We start from the raw sequence: 17851 nt of genomic DNA on the forward strand, positions 1-17851 counted from the left end.
AGGCCAGAAAGATTCACTCTGACCATCTCGTCTGACCTTCTGTGTTACACGGGCCCTGAAAAATTCCTGTTTGAATTAGAGCCGATTTTTTTAGAAAAACATCCCATCTTGATTTTAAAAATGCCAGTTATAGAGGGTTGTGATGGTTCCAAACCCCCTCAGTTAAAATGTTTGCCTTATTTCCAGTCTGAATTTGTCTAGCTTCAACCTGCAGCCATTGGATCTTCTTATCCTGGTGTCTGCTAAAGTGACGAGCCCATTAGCCAATATTTGTTCCCTTATGCTCATCCCTTAACCTTCTCTTTGTTCAGCTAAATAGATTGAGCTCCTTGAGTCTATCGTTATCAGGCAGGTTTTCTAATCCTTTACTCATTCTTGTGGCTCTTCTCTGAACCTTCTCCAATTTATTGGCATCCGTCTCAAATTGTGGACACCAGAACTGGACACAATATTCCAGCAGGGGTCACACGAGTGCCAAATACACCTCTCCACTTCTAGCTGAGATTCTGCTGTGTATGGCATCCAAAGATCACATCCGCTGGGAGCTCCTGGTCAGCTGATTAGCAAACATGACCCCAAACCATTTTCAGGGTCACTACTTCCCCAGAGAGAGTTCCCCCATCTTGTACATATAGCCTAGGTTTTTTGTTCTAATAACTTTACATTTGGACAAACTAACAGGTATGTTGCTTGTGCTCAGCTTCCCAAACAATCCAGATGACTCTGTATCGATGCCATGTCCTGTCTGTTATTTACCACTCCCCCGATCTGTCTGTCATCTGCAGGTCTTAACAGTGATGATTTTATATTTGCTTCCAAATCACTGATCAAAGTGTTAAATCGTGTAGGGCCAAGAACCGATCCCTGCAGGAACCTACTAGGAAGACACCTGTCCGATAATGATTCCTCATTTACAGTTACATTTTGCAACCCATTAGTTACCTAGTTATTAAGGGGTGGATTCCTAGGTGGGACATTTTCCTGCCAACTTACCTTGTGTTTTCCGAGCCCAGCACTCAGTGGAAATGTTTGGATCAGACTGAACATGTTCCAGCCCTCACCGAGAATCTGACCTTCGCCACAGGGGGTATCTGCTTTCTACAGAATCAAGCTGGAAAGGAGAAAACGCCCACTGAAGCTCCTCCTCAGCACTCAGGTGCGTGAACACAAATCCCCCAGGAGAGAGGCGAGAAGGGGGTTTGCTGCAGCAAGGCCACAGGGGTCTCTGAGGTCCCACCTGCCCTGCCCCCTGTACTGCGTGTCTGATGTCAAGGGAGCTCTGTGAGGTCACAGCCACCTCACCACCTTTTGTCCAATAGGCTGAGTTCCTGCCCAGGCCCTTGTGAAGTCACTGCCATGCCCACCTCTCCCTTGCAGGGCTGGTGTCTGCTCCTGGCCAGCCTGTTTGGGTGTCTCAGCTGCTCCCCAAATCACCCCACTGCTCAGTAGCGAGTCTAGGGAACAAGCAGGAGAAACAGTAAAACAGCAGGATCTGTTCCTGCTCCCGCACACTTTATAGATTCACAGATTTTTAGGCCTGCCGTGGCCACCATTTGATCTCCTAATCTGACCTGGATTTCACAGGCCAGGAAGTTTCACACATTTACCCCCATATTAAGTGCAATAGCTTGTGTGTCACTAAAACATGCCTCCCAGACAGACACCCAGCTGTGATGTGAGGACATCAGGAAACAGAGAATCCACCACTTCACCCTCACTGTTAAAAATTGGTGCCTGGCTTCTAATTTGAATGTCTCTGGCTTCAGCTGGCAGCAGTTGGTTTTTGTTCTGACTTTCATGGCGAGATTAATGAGTACTTTGGGACTCGTTATTTTCTTCTCTACTGTAATCAAATCACCTCTCAATCTTCTTCCACGGTGAAATGAGATTGAGCCCCTGAAATGTCTCATTTCAAGCCACATTCTCGAGCGCTCAGATGATTTTTATGGCTCTTTTATGCCCCCCCTCCAATATTTCACCGTCCTTTTTACAACACGGACACCAGAACTGTACAGAGTGTTCCAGTCGCAGTCTCACCAGTGCTGCGGGGAGCCAGAGATGCAGCAGCACCTGCAGATGACAGACAGATCGGGGGAGTGGTAAATAACAGACAGGACACGGCATCGATACAGAGTCATCTGGATTGTTTGGTGGCTGCTGTGTGCTCATCCGGGGGGAGATATGGGCTAGATGGGCCCATGGGGGGTTGGGGATAGGGAGGGGAGACACTGGGCTGGGGGAGCCCATTAAGTAGGGAGAGGGGATTCCTCAAAAACAGGCGCAAAACTGGGAGCAAAGTTCCTTCTGAATAAAGCAGGATAACCGGACACACAGTGTATGATGGGCCCCATGGGGGATGTGGCTGAGTTTCTGATTCGCAGTGTGACCTGATGAGACTCAGGGAGCTACAGCTGCCGATATAGCACCAACTCCAACCTGCTCGTCTGGTAAGAACCAAGCAACCTCATGGACCTGGTGGTAGCAGGTGAGGGGCCTGGCTCGGCATCCCTGCTCCCAACCCCACACCCAGCCAGACCCTCAGGTGGGATGCTCAGAACCAAGCTCTGCCCTGGGCCCAGCAGAGGAGACGCCTGGCCGGGTAGTGGGGACAGAGTCAGTGGAGGTTCCCTAGTCAGGGGGGAGTAGCAGCTGCTGGAGATTTGGGGCCGAGGGAGGGGAGATCCCTGTCCCCAGGGGGAGCTGCAGAGCATGGGAGGGATGCTGCCTCCGCTCTGGGAACGCACAGAGGAGTCGGGGCCCAGGGGCCACTCAGCCAGCACCATCCCCAGTACTGAATTCACTTCCCATGAGCCTGGACAACTGTATGCTCCTGGGGAAATTCTCCATCCAGTATTTGAAAATTCTGCAAATTTAATTTGTCAAAATAACACAATATAATCATGCCAGTATTGATTATTTTGGTCATTTATTTCAAAATACCTGTCAGCGAGTATGCTTGTAACAATACAGTACAGACCCCCCCCCCCCACCAAATTCTGATAATTTAAGGAAAAAAATAGTTTCCTCGCTAGGCATATTACCACCGAACTTTGAGTAATTCATTTAAATTACATGACTGTATTTCCTGCACCTGTCAGAAGCAGTGCAAAGGCTTGGGGGAGTAACGGAGGAGCTGAGGGAGAGGGAAGGAGACTGGGAGTGAACCTGGAAGGTGTTGGGTGTGGGTGGGAGAAGGTTTTTTTGGGAGGGGCGGGGGGCGGGAATGTTAGGGAACTGGGAAGCCTCCCCTATGCAGACCCTGGCTGACCTCAAGCCTCCCCCATTCAGTCAGGCACATCAGCCCCTGTCCCTGCAAACCCCGTCCCCATGTGTCCCTGCAGCCCCCATCCCCAGACTCAACGCTGGCAATTACAGACCGGTAAGTCTAAAGTCGGTACCGGGCAAATTAGTTGAAACAATAGTAAAGAATAAAATTGTCAGACACATTGAAAAACATAAACTCTTGAGCAATAGTCAACATGGTTTCTGTAAAGGGAAATCGTGTCTTACTAATCTATTAGAGTTCTTTGAAGGGGTCAACAACATGTGGACAAGGGGGATCCGGTGGACATAGTGTACTTAGATTTCCAGAAAGCCTTTGACAAGGTCCCTCACCAAAGGCTCTTACGTAAATTAAGCTGTCATGGGATAAAAGGAAAGGTCCTTTCACGGATTGAGAACTGGTTAAAGGACAGGGAACAAAGGGTAGGAATTAATGGTAAATTCTCAGAATGGAGAGGGGTAACTAGTGGTGTTCCCCAAGGGTCAGTCCTAGGACCAATCCTATTCAATTTATTCATAAATGATCTGGAGAAAGGGGTAAACAGTGAGGTGGCAAAGTTTGCAGATACTAAACTACTCAAGATAGTTAAGACCAAAGCAGATTGTGAAGAACTTCAAAAAGATCTCACAAAACTAAGTGATTGGGCAACAAAATGGCAAATGAAATTTAATGTGGATAAATGTAAAGTAATGCACGTTGGAAAAAATAACCCCAACTATACATACAACATGATGGGGGCTAATTTAGCTACAACGAGTCAGGAAAAAGATCTTGGCGTCATCGTGGATAGTTCTCTGAAGATGTCCACGCAGTGTGCAGAGGCGGTCAAAAAAGCAAACAGGATGTTAGGAATCATTAAAAAGGGGATAGAGAATAAGACTGAGAATATATTATTGCCCTTATATAAATCCATGGTACGCCCACATCTCGAATACTGTGCACAGATGTGGTCTCCTCACCTCAAAAAAGATATTCTAGCACTAGAAAAGGTTCAGAAAAGGGCAACTAAAATGATTAGGGGTTTAGAGAGGGTCCCATACAAGGAAAGATTAAAGAGGCTAGGACTCTTCAGCTTGGAAAAGAGAAGACTAAGGGGGGATAAGATAGAGGTATATAAAATCATGAGTGATGTTGAGAAAGTGGATAAGGAAAAGTTATTTACTTATTCCCATAATACAAGAACTAGGGGTCACCAAATGAAATTAATAGGCAGCAGGTTTAAAACAAATAAAAGGAAGTTCTTCTTCACGCAGCTCACAGTCAACTTGTGGAACTCCTTACCTGAGGAGGTTGTGAAGGCTAGGACTATAACGATGTTTAAAAGGGGACTGGATAAATTCATGGTGGCTAAGTCCATAAATGGCTATTAGCCAGGATGGGTAAGAATGGTGTCCGTAGCCTCTGTTCGTCAGAGGATGGAGATGGATGGCAGGAGAGAGATCACTTCATCATTGCCTGTTAGGTTCACTCCCTCAGGGGCACCTGGCATTGGCCACTGTCGGTGGACAGATACTGGGCTAGATGGACCTTTGGTCTGACCCGGTACGGCCTTTCTTATGTTCTTATGTTAACGCTGTCACCCCACTAGCTCCTGAGCCCCAGTCAGTGACCCCCCCAGCACCCCTGGGTGCCCCACTCTGCCCTAACGGGGCTCTGCGGGCAGGTGCTGTGATGAACTTCTGCTCCTGGGGGATTCTGCAGCACGGGGCAGGCAGAAAATTTTTTTCCCCACAGAAAATACATTCTGCCCCAGAAGTGCTGCAGTTCCGCCTCTGACCACCAGGGGCCGCTGTGGCGCCAGAACAGCGGGCTGTGTTCATGCTGCTGGCTGCTCTGGTGCCACAGCGGCTCCTGGTGGGAAGAAGGCGGAACTGCAGCACTTCCCAGGCAGAATGTATTTTCTGCGGGGAAAAAAAAAATTCTGCAGGATGGATGAATTATGCGCATTCTTGGGTTGCCAACCCTCCAGGATTCTCCTGGATTTTCCAGGTATTATAGATTAATCTTTAATTTAAGATTATGTCATGTGGTGAAATCTCCAGAAATACATCCCAACCAAAATTGGCATCCCTAGTGCATCTGCAGATGTGCAGAATTGCCCCAGGAGTAACAGACTGTGGATACAGTGAGGGGTCTGTTAGCCCTGGCGCTGCCCCTGGGGCTGGGTGCTAAGGGCAGGTTACAGACACACGGGGAGGGGTTTGTGTCTCCCCATCTCACTCCTGTTTGTGTGTGAACGCAGAGCTCCCCGCGCCCGGACTCTCCATCTCCGTCAGCCCCAGTGGGGTGATCGCCCCGGGGGGAGCTGTCACCATCCGCTGTCAGTGTCAGTGCGAGGCCAGGAGGTTATTTCTGTATAAAGATGGAATTGAAATCTGGGAACTGGATGATGCTGGGGACGGGTTGAATTCACCATCCTCAGTGCCAGATGGGAAGACGCAGGGAACTACAGCTGCCGATCTCGCTCTAGATCGGAGCCGCCCAACTGGTCAGATCCCAGTGATTACGTGCGGATTGTTGTAGGACGTGAGAGGTCCGGCTTGGCATCCCCGCTCCCAGCCCTACAGCCTGCCAGATGCACACACGGTCTCTGGGCTGATGGGACGTTCAGAGCCAGGCTCTACCCTGAGCTCTGGGACCAGCAGAGGGGACACGCAGCCAAGGATCAGGGACAGAGTCACTGGGAGGTTCCCCAGTCACTGAAGATTGGGGGATGAGGGGGGGGGTGTCCCTGCCCTAGGGGACCTTGGGGTGTCTGTCGCTTAACCTGCCTGTGCCTCTATTTCCTCTTGTACGAATGGGGGATAATCATCATTGCTGCACCTTGTGGCTGGTTAGATAGTCAGGACTTGGCTTTAGGGTGGGGGCTTTTTCTCACTGTATCTGTGCAGCACCCAGCACCTCTGACGCCCAGCCCTCTCCCAATCTAACCACTAGACCCCACTCCCTTACCAGGGCCAGGGATAGAACCCAGGCATCCTGGCTCTCTGACTGGGGTCGGGGTGGTGGTGAGCCCATTAAGTAGATAGATGGGTGCTCTGGATTTAGGTCCTCAGGCAGTTTCGGGTATAGCTCCCAGGAATCTCTGGGATCTTGGAGAGGTTCCTCTGACTGGGTTTTCTCCCAGGGGCTCCGTCTCTGGGACCGTGCGGTGAGGATGGGGGTGCAGTGATTGTGCTGGGATCTGTCTCACGGCCTGGCTCCTTCTCACTGCACAGCTCAGCTACCCCAACCCCTCCCTGTCCCTGAACTGCAGCAGAGGGGTCACCCAGGGTGGAGCCGTGACCGTCCAGTGTCGGGGTCCATAGCAGAACATGAGGTTCCTTCTGTACAAAGGCTGGGGATGCTGCTGAGTTCCCCATCCACAACGTGAGCCGGGGAGACTCAGGGAGCTACAGCTGCTGATATAGCACCCGCCCGTCTGGTCAGAGCCCAGCGACCCCATGGAGGGGGTGGTTCCAGGTGAGGGGCTTGGCTCAGCAGCCCTGCTCGCAGCCCAACTGCAAGCCAGCCTCTGGGTGGGGGTCTGTACTGTTGGGACGCTCAGAGCCAGGCTCTGCCCTGAGCCCTGGCCCAGCAGAGGGGACGCCTGGCTGGGGAGCGGGGACGGAGTCACTGGGGGGTCCCCAGCCAGCCAGGGAGGAGCAGCAGAGCAGGGGGTATTTCCCAGGGGGCTACTCCCCAGGCTGCTCCCATTCACACACATACACAGAAAAGTCACCGTCCCAGCTACATAAATTCCCGTCCCCCACACACAGGAAAGACTCTGATGATCGATGCTGAGTCATGGAGGGGAGGGATCTCTGAGTCGCTGTTTCAGCCCCTCCCCCCACCACTGAGAGATGTTGGTTCTGTTCCCGCAGGGGGAACCGACCCGACCCAGCCTGGAGCGGCCCCTGCTGCCACCCGCCCGGGCAGCCTGGGGCCAGGTACTGAGGCAAAGAGGACTCTATTGAGTCACAGATTAAGGGGCAGCTTTCCAAAATGGTTGCTCAGGGAGAGGGACGGAGGCTGTTCTCAGGGGCAGTGACTCCCCCCACAGTGGATTTGGAAGGAGAGTGAAGGCTCCTGCTTCAGACACGAATCCATCTCTAATGGGGCAGCTGAGCCCACCAGTGGCCAAGGCGGGGAGCAGGGGACCGAGGACTGGGACTGGGGCTCCCTGCAAAGCAGCCAGGGGCAGCCAGGATGGGAGGCGGGATACCGGGCTAGATGGGCCCGTTGGCTGGAGATGGTGCGGCCAGGCCTGACTGGTGCCATGGCACCGTATGGGGGAGACTGGAAATGGCTAGGCTGGATCAGACAGCGCCCCCTAGTGCTGCGCTGGGGTAGCGAGGCCAGGCCCAACTGCCAGGGGAGAGCGCCCCCTATTGAGCCCCCCGCCCTGCAGCCCAGTGCCCCCTGGTGCTAAGAATCCCCCAAATCTTGCTGGCTCTGACTCCACTTGATTCCTTGGGGCTCCCCAACATCCTCCCCATAGAATTTTCTGATACCTGTGTCCTGCGGGTGGGAGGGGATGGGGAGAGGAACAGACCAGATGCTCCCGGCACTCACGGCCTGCTGCTGTTTCCCGTCATTGGCAGGGTGAGTGCGGCAGCCGCCATCCTCCTCCTCCTGGCCTTCCTCTGCTACAGAAGAACCCGAGGAAGTGAGTGCCCCGCCCAGCGAGGGAAGGGTTAAACCTGCCGCTAAGTCGGGCTGGGAAGGGGTCACTACTTGGATGAGGGACTGTGCCTTCTATGAGGAGATCACTGGATCTGTGGATGAGGGGAAAGCAATGGACGTGTTATTCCTTGACTTTAGCAAAGCGTTTGATACGGTCTCCCACAGTATTCTTGCCCGCAAGTTACAGAAGTATGGGCTGGATGAATGGACTATAAGGTGGATGGAAAGCTGGCTAGATCGTCGGGCTCAATGGGTCGTGATCAACGGCTCCATGTCTAGTTGGCAGCCGGTTCGAAGCAGAGTGCCCCAAGGGTCGGCCCTGGGGCCGGTTTTGTTCAATATCTTCATTAATGATCTGGAGGATGGGGTGGACTGCACCCTCAGCAAGTTTGCAGATGACACTAAACTGGGAGGAGTGGTAGATACGCTGGGGGGTAGGGTAGGATACAGAGGGACTAGACAAATTAGAGGACTGGGCCAAAAGAAACTTGATGAGGTTCAACAAGGACAAGTGCAGAGTCCTGCACTTAGGACAGAAGAATCCCATTCACTGCTACAGACTAGGGACTGAGTGACTAGGCAGCAGTTCTGCAAAAAGGGACCTAGGGGTTACAGTGGACGAGAAGCTGGATATGAGTCAGCAGTGAGCCCTTGTTGCCAAGAAGGCTAATGCCATTTTGGGCTGTATAAGTAGGGGCATTGCCAGCAGATCGAGGGACGTGATCATTCCCCTCTATTCGACATTGGTGAGGCCTCATCTGGATACTGTGTCCAGTTTTGGGCCCCACAACTACAAGAAGGATGTGGAAACATTGTTAAAGAGTCCAGCGGAGGGCAACAAAAATGATTAGGGGGCTGGAGCACATGATTTATGAGGAGAGGCTGAGGGAACTGGGATTGTTTAGTCTGCAGAAGAGAAGAATGAGGCGGGATTTGATAGCAGCTTCCAACTACCTGAAGGGGGGTTCCAAAGAGGATGGAGCTAGACTGTTCTCAGTGGTCCCTGATGACAGAACAAGGAGCAATGGTCTCAAGTTGCAGTGGGGGAGGTTTAGGTTGGATATTAGGAAACACTATTTCCCTAGGAGGGTGGTGAAGCACTGGACTGGGTTCCCTAGGGAGGTGGTGGAATCTCCTTCCTTAGAGGTTTTTAAGGTCAGGCTTGACAAAGCCCTGGCTGGGATGATTTAGTTGGGTTTGGTCCTGCTTTGAGCAGGGGATTGGACTAGAACCTCCTGAGGTCCCTGCCAACCCTCATCTTCTATGATTCTATGAAAGGCAAGGAACAGGGGGCCTCCACAGCTGGTGCTGTTACATGTGAAACCCCTGTACACACACAGCTGTCCAACCCCAGAGGTGGCCGCATCTCAGCACTGAGCAAGGGGTCCCTGTATAATGAGCCGCCAGCACTGTGCCTCTCAGGTAACTGGGATGCCAGGGGAGCCACCGGCCTGTGGATCAGGTTTGTTATAACGAGTCACTAACGAGGGAGGATTGGGGACAGGAAAAGCCTCTCGAGTTAATCTGCCCCTCCCCCCAGTGCATGCTATGGTGTTGTGCTGCCCCCTGCAGGAGCAGCCTGCCCCAGCAGGGCTCCAGGCTCAGCACCAGCAGCAGAGGGGACCCCCCAGACCCCCATCCCTGCTGCCCTGTGGGGCTGAGTGGCCGGGCGCTGGGACCGGGGGATCCCGATCGGCTCATGGGGGATTCTGGTTTGTGTCCCTCTGCAGGAAAAGGAGCCGCACCAAGACCGAGCAGGTAGGAACCCGGCTCCTCCCCCTCCCAATCGACCTGCCGGGGTCACAGGGCTCCTGGGTTCTGTCCCAGCTTGGGGAGGGGAGTGGGGTCTAGTGGTTAGAGCAGGAGGGCTGGAAGTCAGGACACCTGGCTTCTCCCCCTGGTCTGGGGTCTGCCCCACACTGAACAGGGTTATGCAGCCGCTGAGGGTGCCCCTTTTCTCTTCCTCCTCTCCAACCCTCTAGATACTCTTGCCCCCCCCACATTCCCAGCCCCCCAGTGGGGGATGGGACACAGGACAGGGGGCAGACTAGGGGGCTATGGAGCCCAATGCGTGAACATGGGGGGTGAAGGGCAAATGAGCTGGGAAGACAGAGCTGGGACATTTGCCGGGGGGGGGCAGTTTCTCTTGAGCTCTGGCCCCATGTTCTGGCCCCTGCCCCTTTCTGGGGGGCTGGTTGCTCCCACCACCACCCCTGGTGTCTCTTTCACAGCACCCTGAGGTCGGAGAGGGAAGCTCGGCTCAGCTGCCAGCCCCTGTGAGCTCTGCCCCGGGCCCTGAGCTGCGCAGACCCACGGCCCCGGGGCTGGGCTGGGGAAGGGACACGGGGCCTTTCACCTCCAGGGGGCTGGCTCTGATCTGTGCCCTTTTCTCTAAGCACCAGACCCCACCCAAAACCAGACGCCCACCTCCCCAATCACTAGACCCCCTCCCCTCCCAGAGCCGGGGTATATTACAAGGTAGCCGCCAGGGTATCAGGTTTATGGTGAGAATCACTGGAAGTACCAGAAACAGGAAGCGAGCGCCGGCTCTGGGCAAACTTCCCCTTTCACGGATTTATCAGCTGCTCCTTTAACAACCCAGGATCTAAATTTACCCCTACATCCATCCCCTCACAGGTGCCGGGAACCACAACCCCTCCCAGCCCCCGTGGCGTCTCTGTCCTGTCTCCGTGCCAGATCCCTCAGCTAAGAACCGCGTCAGTGACGATACCAGAGAAGGAGGTTGGCCAGGCCCCTCCACACACTGGGCCCAGCTGGCTCAGGAAGGAATTGCTGCCCCACTCCATGTGGGGCTGGGAGGTGATGGGTGGGTGGGGCTGGGCACCTGCACGAGGGGATGTGGTTTCCTGGGCGAGGCAGGGATCTGGCTTTGCTTTGACCACTGTAGATTTGGGCTGGAGATTGCAGAGAAACCATCTGATGTGGAAGAAAGGGGCCGAGCGCATCACGGGCTTCCTGGGGCTGCAGCTCCCGGCGCAGTTCCTCATTCCCCTCGCACTCAGACCTCATGCTTCATGGAGCTGGGCACCGGGGTGTAAGAGGCAGCGCTGAGGGGCCCCTCCCTACCCGTGTCATGGCGCCTGCTCTCACCATCCTCTTCCTCAGTGAGTACTGGAGACAGCTAGGGTGTGTGCCCTTGGGGGGGGGGGGATCTGAGACCAGAGCGTGTGTCCATGGGGGCGGGAGGGTCTGAGGCAAGCATGTAGGATCTAGTATCAGAGGGGTCGTCGTGTTAGTCTGGTTCTGTAGAAGCAGCAAAGAATCCTGTGGCACCTTATAGACTAACAGATGTTTTGCAGCATGAGCTTTCGTGGGTGAATACCCACTTCTTCGGATGCAAGCAGTGGAAATTTCCAGGGGCAGGTGTGTATATATAAGCAAGCAAGAAGCAAGCTAGAGATAACGAGGTTAGATCAATCAGGGAGGATGGGGCCCTGTTCCAGCAGCTGAGGTGTGAAAACCAAGGGAGGAGAAACTGGTTCTGTAATTGGCAAGCCATTCACAGTCTTTGTTTAGTCCTAAACTGATGGTGTTAAATTTGCAGATGAATTGGAGCTCAGCAGTTTCTCTTTGGAGTCTGGTCCTAAAGTTTTTTTGCTGCAAGATGGCCACCTTAAAATCTGCTATTGTGGGTGGCCAGGGAGGTTGAAGTGTTCTCCTACAGGTTTGCCATTCCTAATGTCTGATTTGTGTCCATTTATCCTTTTCCTTAGAGACTGTCCAGTTTGGCCGATGTACATAGCAGAGGGGCATTGCTGGCATATGATGGCGTATATTACATTGGTGGAAGTGCAGGTGAATGAACCGGTGATGGTGTGGCTGATCTGGTTAGGTGCCGTGATGGTGTTGCTGGTGTAGATATGTGGGCAGAGTTGGCATCGAGGTTTGTTGCATGGGTTGGTTCCTGAGCTAGAGTTACTATGGTGCGGTGTGCAGTTGCTGGTGAGGATATGCTTCAGGTTGGCAGGTTGTCTGTGGGCGAGGACTGGCCTGCCACCCAAGGCCTGTGAAAGTGTGGGATCATTGTCCAGGATGGGTTGTAGATCCCTGATGATGCGTTGTTTAGGACTAAACAAAGATTGTGAATGGCTTGCCAATTACAGAACCAGTTTCTCCTCCCTTGGTTTTCACACCTCAGCTGCTGGAACAGGGCCCCATCCTCCCTGATTGATCTAACCTCGTTATCTCTAGCTTGCTTCTTGCTTGCTTATATATACACACCTGCCCCTGGAAATTTCCACTGCTTGCATCCGAAGAAGTGGGTATTCACCCACGAAAGCTCATGCTGCAAAACATCTGTTAGTCTATAAGGTGCCACAGGATTCTTTGCTGCTTCATGTAGGATCTAGTTGCCCTGGGATCTGGTCACTAACGAGCCGTCTCCTCTCCAGGCTGCTGGCTGGCCGGGCACAGTGTGGTGTGGGGAGGTGAGTATCAGTCTGTGCGGAGGATGGTAACATCAAGGACGGGGGAGGGGATGCATGGGGTGGGGAAAAGAGGAACTGAGCCCTGGACCTTCCCCAAAACTCAACCCAAACTCCCCCTGTGAGCTCAGAGCCATCCCTGTTCTTCTGTGCCCCCAATGCACCCATGGTGTAGCTAGAAGCTGAATCTGGCTCCCGAGGTCTGATGAAGCAGACGGGAACTGTCCCCCTGGTTCAATGTCCTGCCCCCCACAGGCTGTGAGGATCGGGGGTTGGGGCAGCCTGTGGATTTATTTCAGCTCATACAAACGCTAACAGGGCCCGTCTCTGGGCTCTAGATCCCCCGTTCCCAAGGCCTGGAGAAAGCTGGGTCTTGCGCAACTCCCGCTGGTCACAGACTCTATTTCCAACCCCGGGGTGGGGGGCAGAGCTGCAGGGGGATCACTGGTCAGGCTCCCTGGGCGGCCTCAGATGGGGCTGGGGGCGGGGGGGGGGGCAGGTGATCTCTCATGCAGCTGGATCCTGAGCTACGTCTGGGTGAACCCGCTGCCCCCGAGCCCCATGGGCAGGCAGTGCCAACCCTGGTAGGGGACAGACTCCTAGAGAGGCCGAATGACGGATGGACAGAAATGGGGTGGGAGGAGTGGTGGTGGGGGGAGGGGAGGCTGTGTCTCCCCTGTTTAACTCCTGTCTCCTGTTGAAAGCAGGGCATGAATTTCTCAAACCCACCATCTCGGTGACCCCCAGCAGGGTGGTGGCACTCGGGGGAAACGTCACCATCCGCTGTGAGGGTCAGGACCCGGGCATGGAGTTCTTTCTGCGTAAAGCTGGACGCCCGAACCCGCAGATGCGGACGGTGCCTGATGGGACCGTGGCTGAATTTCCCATCCCCAGTGTCGGCCGGGGAGGTGGAGGGAATTATACCTGCAACTATCAACCCATAACGGATCGGAATCACTGGTCGAATCTCAGTGACCTCGTCGAGATCATTGTAGCAGGTGAGGGAGGGTCCCGGCTCAGTGTCCCGGCTCCCAGCCCCACCCCCAGCCAGATCCTCAATGGGTCTCTGCACAGATGGGACACTCAGAGCCAGGCTCTTCCCTGATCCCTGGGCCCAGCAGAGGGGACGCCTGGCTGGGGAGCGGGGACGGAGTCACTGGGGGTTTCCCAGCCAGGGGGGAGCAGCAGCCACTGGAGATTTGGGACAGAGGAAGGGGGGATCCCTGTGTTACGGAGTCCCCGGGTGATGCTCTGGAACTGCTCCCCACCAAGCCAGGCAGGACTTTGGGGAGCCTCCTCTCCCTTGGAGCAGACTTGTTCAGGGCAAGAAGCTCACACGGCTTCACCTCCTGGGTCTGACCTTGGAGCATTCAGCATCCTCTGCCCCTCCGTGCGCTTCCCACAGCGAGCCCGCCCCAGCGGGGTCCTGGGGAAGCCACTGGGTCCTGCACCCCCACTTTGCAGTCAGACGTTTATTTGATGACAGGAACAGGGTCTAAAACAGAGCTTGTAGATACAGAGAACCGGACCCCTCGGCCGGGTCCATTCTGGGGGGCAGTGAGCCAGACCCCCACGTCTGCACTTCACTCCTCGTCCCCAGCCAGCTCCAGACTAACACCCCCCTCCAGCCCCTCCTCTCTGCTCAGCCCCTTCCCCGGGCCAGGAGGCCACCTGACCTCTTTGTCTCCAACACCTTTGGTTGGTACCTTTGCAGAGGAGGGGCCCAGGCCATCGGTTGCTAGGAGACAGAGTGTCAGGCATTTAGGTCACTGGCCCCTTCCTCTGCAGCAATCACACACCCTGATCCACCACCTAGATATTAAGAACTGCATAGGAGACACTGAGGCACCAACACAGTATTCAGAGCAAACATTATGAACATTCCCAGTTCGTCACACCCTGCCCCCAGGGGGAACTGCAGAGCAGGGGGGGCCTTTCCCAGGCAACACATCAGTTAGGGGGTGATGGGTGGAGCTGAAGGTTTTAAACCTCAGTGTATAATAGAGACTTGCACAGTCCCCTACAAGTCAGTGGTGGTGCTGTGCACAGAACCCAGGAGTCCTGGCCCCCATCCTCCCTGCTCTCCCCACTAGACCCCACTCCCCTCCCAGAGCCAGGGAGAGAACCCAGAAGTCCTGGCTCCCAGCCCTCCCAGCAGAGAAGCCAGGGAATGAATGGACCCTGGAGACTGGCCTGGCCTGGCACCCGCCGGGGAGCAGAGCTCTGGGCCCCAGGGGCTGGGGTTGCTCCGTGTCTCATGCTGTGAGCCCAGGGCTGAGGGGAAACTCTGGCCCCTGTGGAAAGGGATCCAGGAGCCCGTCCCCAGGGCTGCCGGGACTGACCCACCACTGAGGCCGCGTGGTGAGGACGGGCCCCAGGAGTGAGTGACGGGGCCTGTGTCTCACGGCCTGTCTGCTTCCCACTGCAGAGCCCAGCTACCCCAAACCCAGCATCTCCCTGAAACCCAGTGCGGGGGTCTCCCTGGGGGGAGCCGTGACTGTCCGGTGTCGGGGGCAGCGCCGGGGCATGCGGTTCGTGCTGAATAAAGAGGGACGTAATTTCCAACCTGTGGATTCGGACAGGTTTGAGGCCGAGTTTTCCACCACCAACATGCGCCAGGAGTATGGCGGGAGCTACAGCTGCTCCTATCACAGCCGATCGGAGCCATTTGCCGTGTCATACCCCAGCGACCCCGTGGAGCTGGTGGTGAGAGGTGAGGGGCCTGGCTCGGCATCCCCATTTCCAGCCTCAGGCCCAGCTGGACCCTCACAGCTGGACCCTCGGTGCCAACTGGCCACTGAAAGTCAAGCTCTGCCCTAGGCCCAGCAGAGGGGACACCCGGCCAGGGAGCAGGGACGGAGTCACTGGGGGGTTCCCCAGCCAGGGGGAAGCAGCAGCCACTGGAGACTCAGGGCAGGGAGGCTACTTTAACGCTGCCCCTTGTGCGTAGGAACCGGGAGTCGCTATTTAATCCCATGATCCCAACCCCTCTGTTCTCCAGGCCCTGACTGGGGCTGAATGAGGCAGGGGCTGCAGGAGAAGTGGTGGCTTGGTGGACACGGCGCTGGGCTGGGACCCAGGAGATCTGGCCCAGCTCCTGGCACGGCCACAGACTAAGTGTGATGGGAGCACGTCACAGTTTTTAAAAGTGTCCTTCCTTGCAGGGGGCCTCAATCTTGGGGGATCTCATGCCAAGTGCTCACAAACCGAGACACCCACAATCAGTGGAGACCTCTTCAAACACTGGCCAAAATAGTGCTGGATCCCCGATGTTGGGGGAGCATTAAGGGCTCCCGCCATCATCAGGGCCCTCTTTGGCCTAGTACTGCATAAACACAGAGTGAAGAGACAATCCCAGCCTCTGGGAGCTCACTAAGGAAAGTGAATCTGTTTCCCCCTATGTAGAATGGGGATAAAGACCCCTTCTGCCGCCTGGGGGGCTGACTCCCTTCCTGTGTGGAGCTCAGGTCCTGCAGTTCCAGGCACTAGATACCAGCCCGTGAGTCACTCTGTGTCCAGGGCAGGCCGGATGCAGGGAACGAGGCAGAGGCCAGACATGGGCATACGAGGATCCCAAGCACTAGGGAGCCACGGCTCAGTGTCTGTGGGGCTGGGAGCCCAGCTCGCAGGGCCGGGATTCTGGGTGGGGAACTCTGAGATTGGGAATAGAAACTCTGCCCAGGGATCCTGGATCTGCTCATGGCTGGGGCCGGCCGGGGAGGCTGAGGCTGGGTGGGTGCCTGGGTCTGGCTCTCACAGCCTGTCTCCTGTGCACAGATCCCAGCTTACCCAGACCCAACATCTCCCTGAGCCCCACTGGGGCAGACGTCACCATCTGGTGTCAGGGGCAGCGCCGGGACGTGAGGTTCTTCCTGCACAAGGCTGGAGACCTGAACCCGCAGCAACACAGGGACCCTGCTGGGGCCGGGGCCGAGTTCCGCATCCCCAGCGTGGGCCGGCAGCACGGAGGGAGCTACAGCTGCAGCTACCGGCCCCGGTCAGAGCCCTTCGTCTCCTCGCAGCCCAGCGACCCCGTGCAGCTGGTGGTAGCAGGTGAGGGGCCTGGCTCCACGCGCTCCCAGCCCCACTCCCAGCCCCACACCCAGCCGGACCCTCATGGGGGCTCGGTGCCAATGGGACACTCAGAGCCAGGCTGTATCCTGAGCCTCGGCCCCATCAGTGGTGACACCCGGCTGGGGAGTGGAGACGGAGTCACTGGGGGGTTCCCTAGCTGGAGGCAGCAGCAGCAGCTGGAGATTTGGGGCTGTGGGGGTATTCCTGGCCCCTGGGGCAGCTGCAAAGAAGGGGGCTTTTCTCAGGGGGATGCTCCCCTTCCCGGGTTGCTCCCTTTCTGGGGATCCAGACCGGGAGCTGGGGTGGTTCCCTGTTCTGGGGGGTTAAGACCCTGAGGCTCTGATTGTTCCCATCCCCTGGCCCAGTCCTGGGGTGTCAGGTGTCTTGGGGGCAGTTTGTCCACCTGGGAGCCCCCTTAACCAGGGAAGCTGTGGCTCAGCCCCCCCAGGGGTGCAGGATGCAGCGTTACCTGAGCCAACAACAAAAAAGAACAGAAGAAGTGAAGAATTGGGAAGATAACGAGGGAGGAGATAAAAGTATTGTTTTCAGGCATGCAGGTGTGAAATCAGGAAGGCCAACACACTTGGGAGAGTGCAGCTGGCCAGATGTTAGGAGTAACAAAAAGGGTTTCTTTAGGTAACAGCACTCTGCAGCTGCAGGCAGCACGAGGTGGGAGGAGACTCTCTGTGGAAAAAGAAAAGAAAGGACTATTTTTAGAAAGGAAAAGCTGGACACAAGTCCATGCATGGGGATGCGCTGCATCTGAGGAAGGAGGGGAGAAGTTGCAGATGATTTTGCCATTATCCATTAAATTTGAAAAAAAAATGGCATCGGGGAGGGTCGGGAAAGATGAAAAAAAAAAAAATGCCATCTTTAAAAAAGGAAGAAGGGAGAAGGAAGGGACAGTCAGGACAGTCAGTCCTCAGTCCCTCAAAGTCATGGAAAAAAATCCAAGGAATCAAGGAGGAATCAAGGAAGAGGAAGAAAAAAAGGAAGCAACAGTCAGCAACAGTCAGCATGGGGCAAGTCATGCCTGGTCATGCCCTACCTACCTGCCTTGATGGATGAGATATGATGCTCTGTGGATGAAAGCAGGGGATGGTGTATTTGCTATTTTTTTTTTTAAGCTTTTGATACAGTCTTCACAGTATTTCTTTCAGCCAGTTAAAAAAGGGCGGCTAGAGAATGGACAGTAAGGTGGATAGAAAACTGGCTAGATGGTCGGGCTCAACGGGTAGTGATCAATGGTTCCATGTATTCATATCTTCATTAACGATCTGGGAGGATGGTGTGGACTGCACCTTAAGTTTGCAGCATGACACTAAACTGGGAGGGAGTGGTTGATACGCTGGAGGAACCTCCTGAGGTCCCTTCCAACCCTGAG

The 17851-nt window shown here is 55.1% G+C and overlaps 1 long non-coding RNA gene across 1 annotated transcript; it reads left to right on the top strand.

Moving 5' to 3' along the window:
• Window positions 1-2263: 2263 nt before the first annotated feature.
• Window positions 2264-11063, top strand: LOC120388397. Its single transcript, XR_005590556.1, has 3 exons — window positions 2264-2485; window positions 9679-9706; window positions 10857-11063. It is a non-coding gene; the product is annotated as an uncharacterized LOC120388397 (long non-coding RNA).
• The last annotated feature ends 6788 nt before the right edge of the window (window positions 11064-17851 follow it).

The sequence above is a fragment of the Mauremys reevesii genome, linkage group 22 (genome assembly GCF_016161935.1).
Source record: "Mauremys reevesii isolate NIE-2019 linkage group 22, ASM1616193v1, whole genome shotgun sequence".
Taxonomy (NCBI): domain Eukaryota; kingdom Metazoa; phylum Chordata; order Testudines; family Geoemydidae; genus Mauremys; species Mauremys reevesii.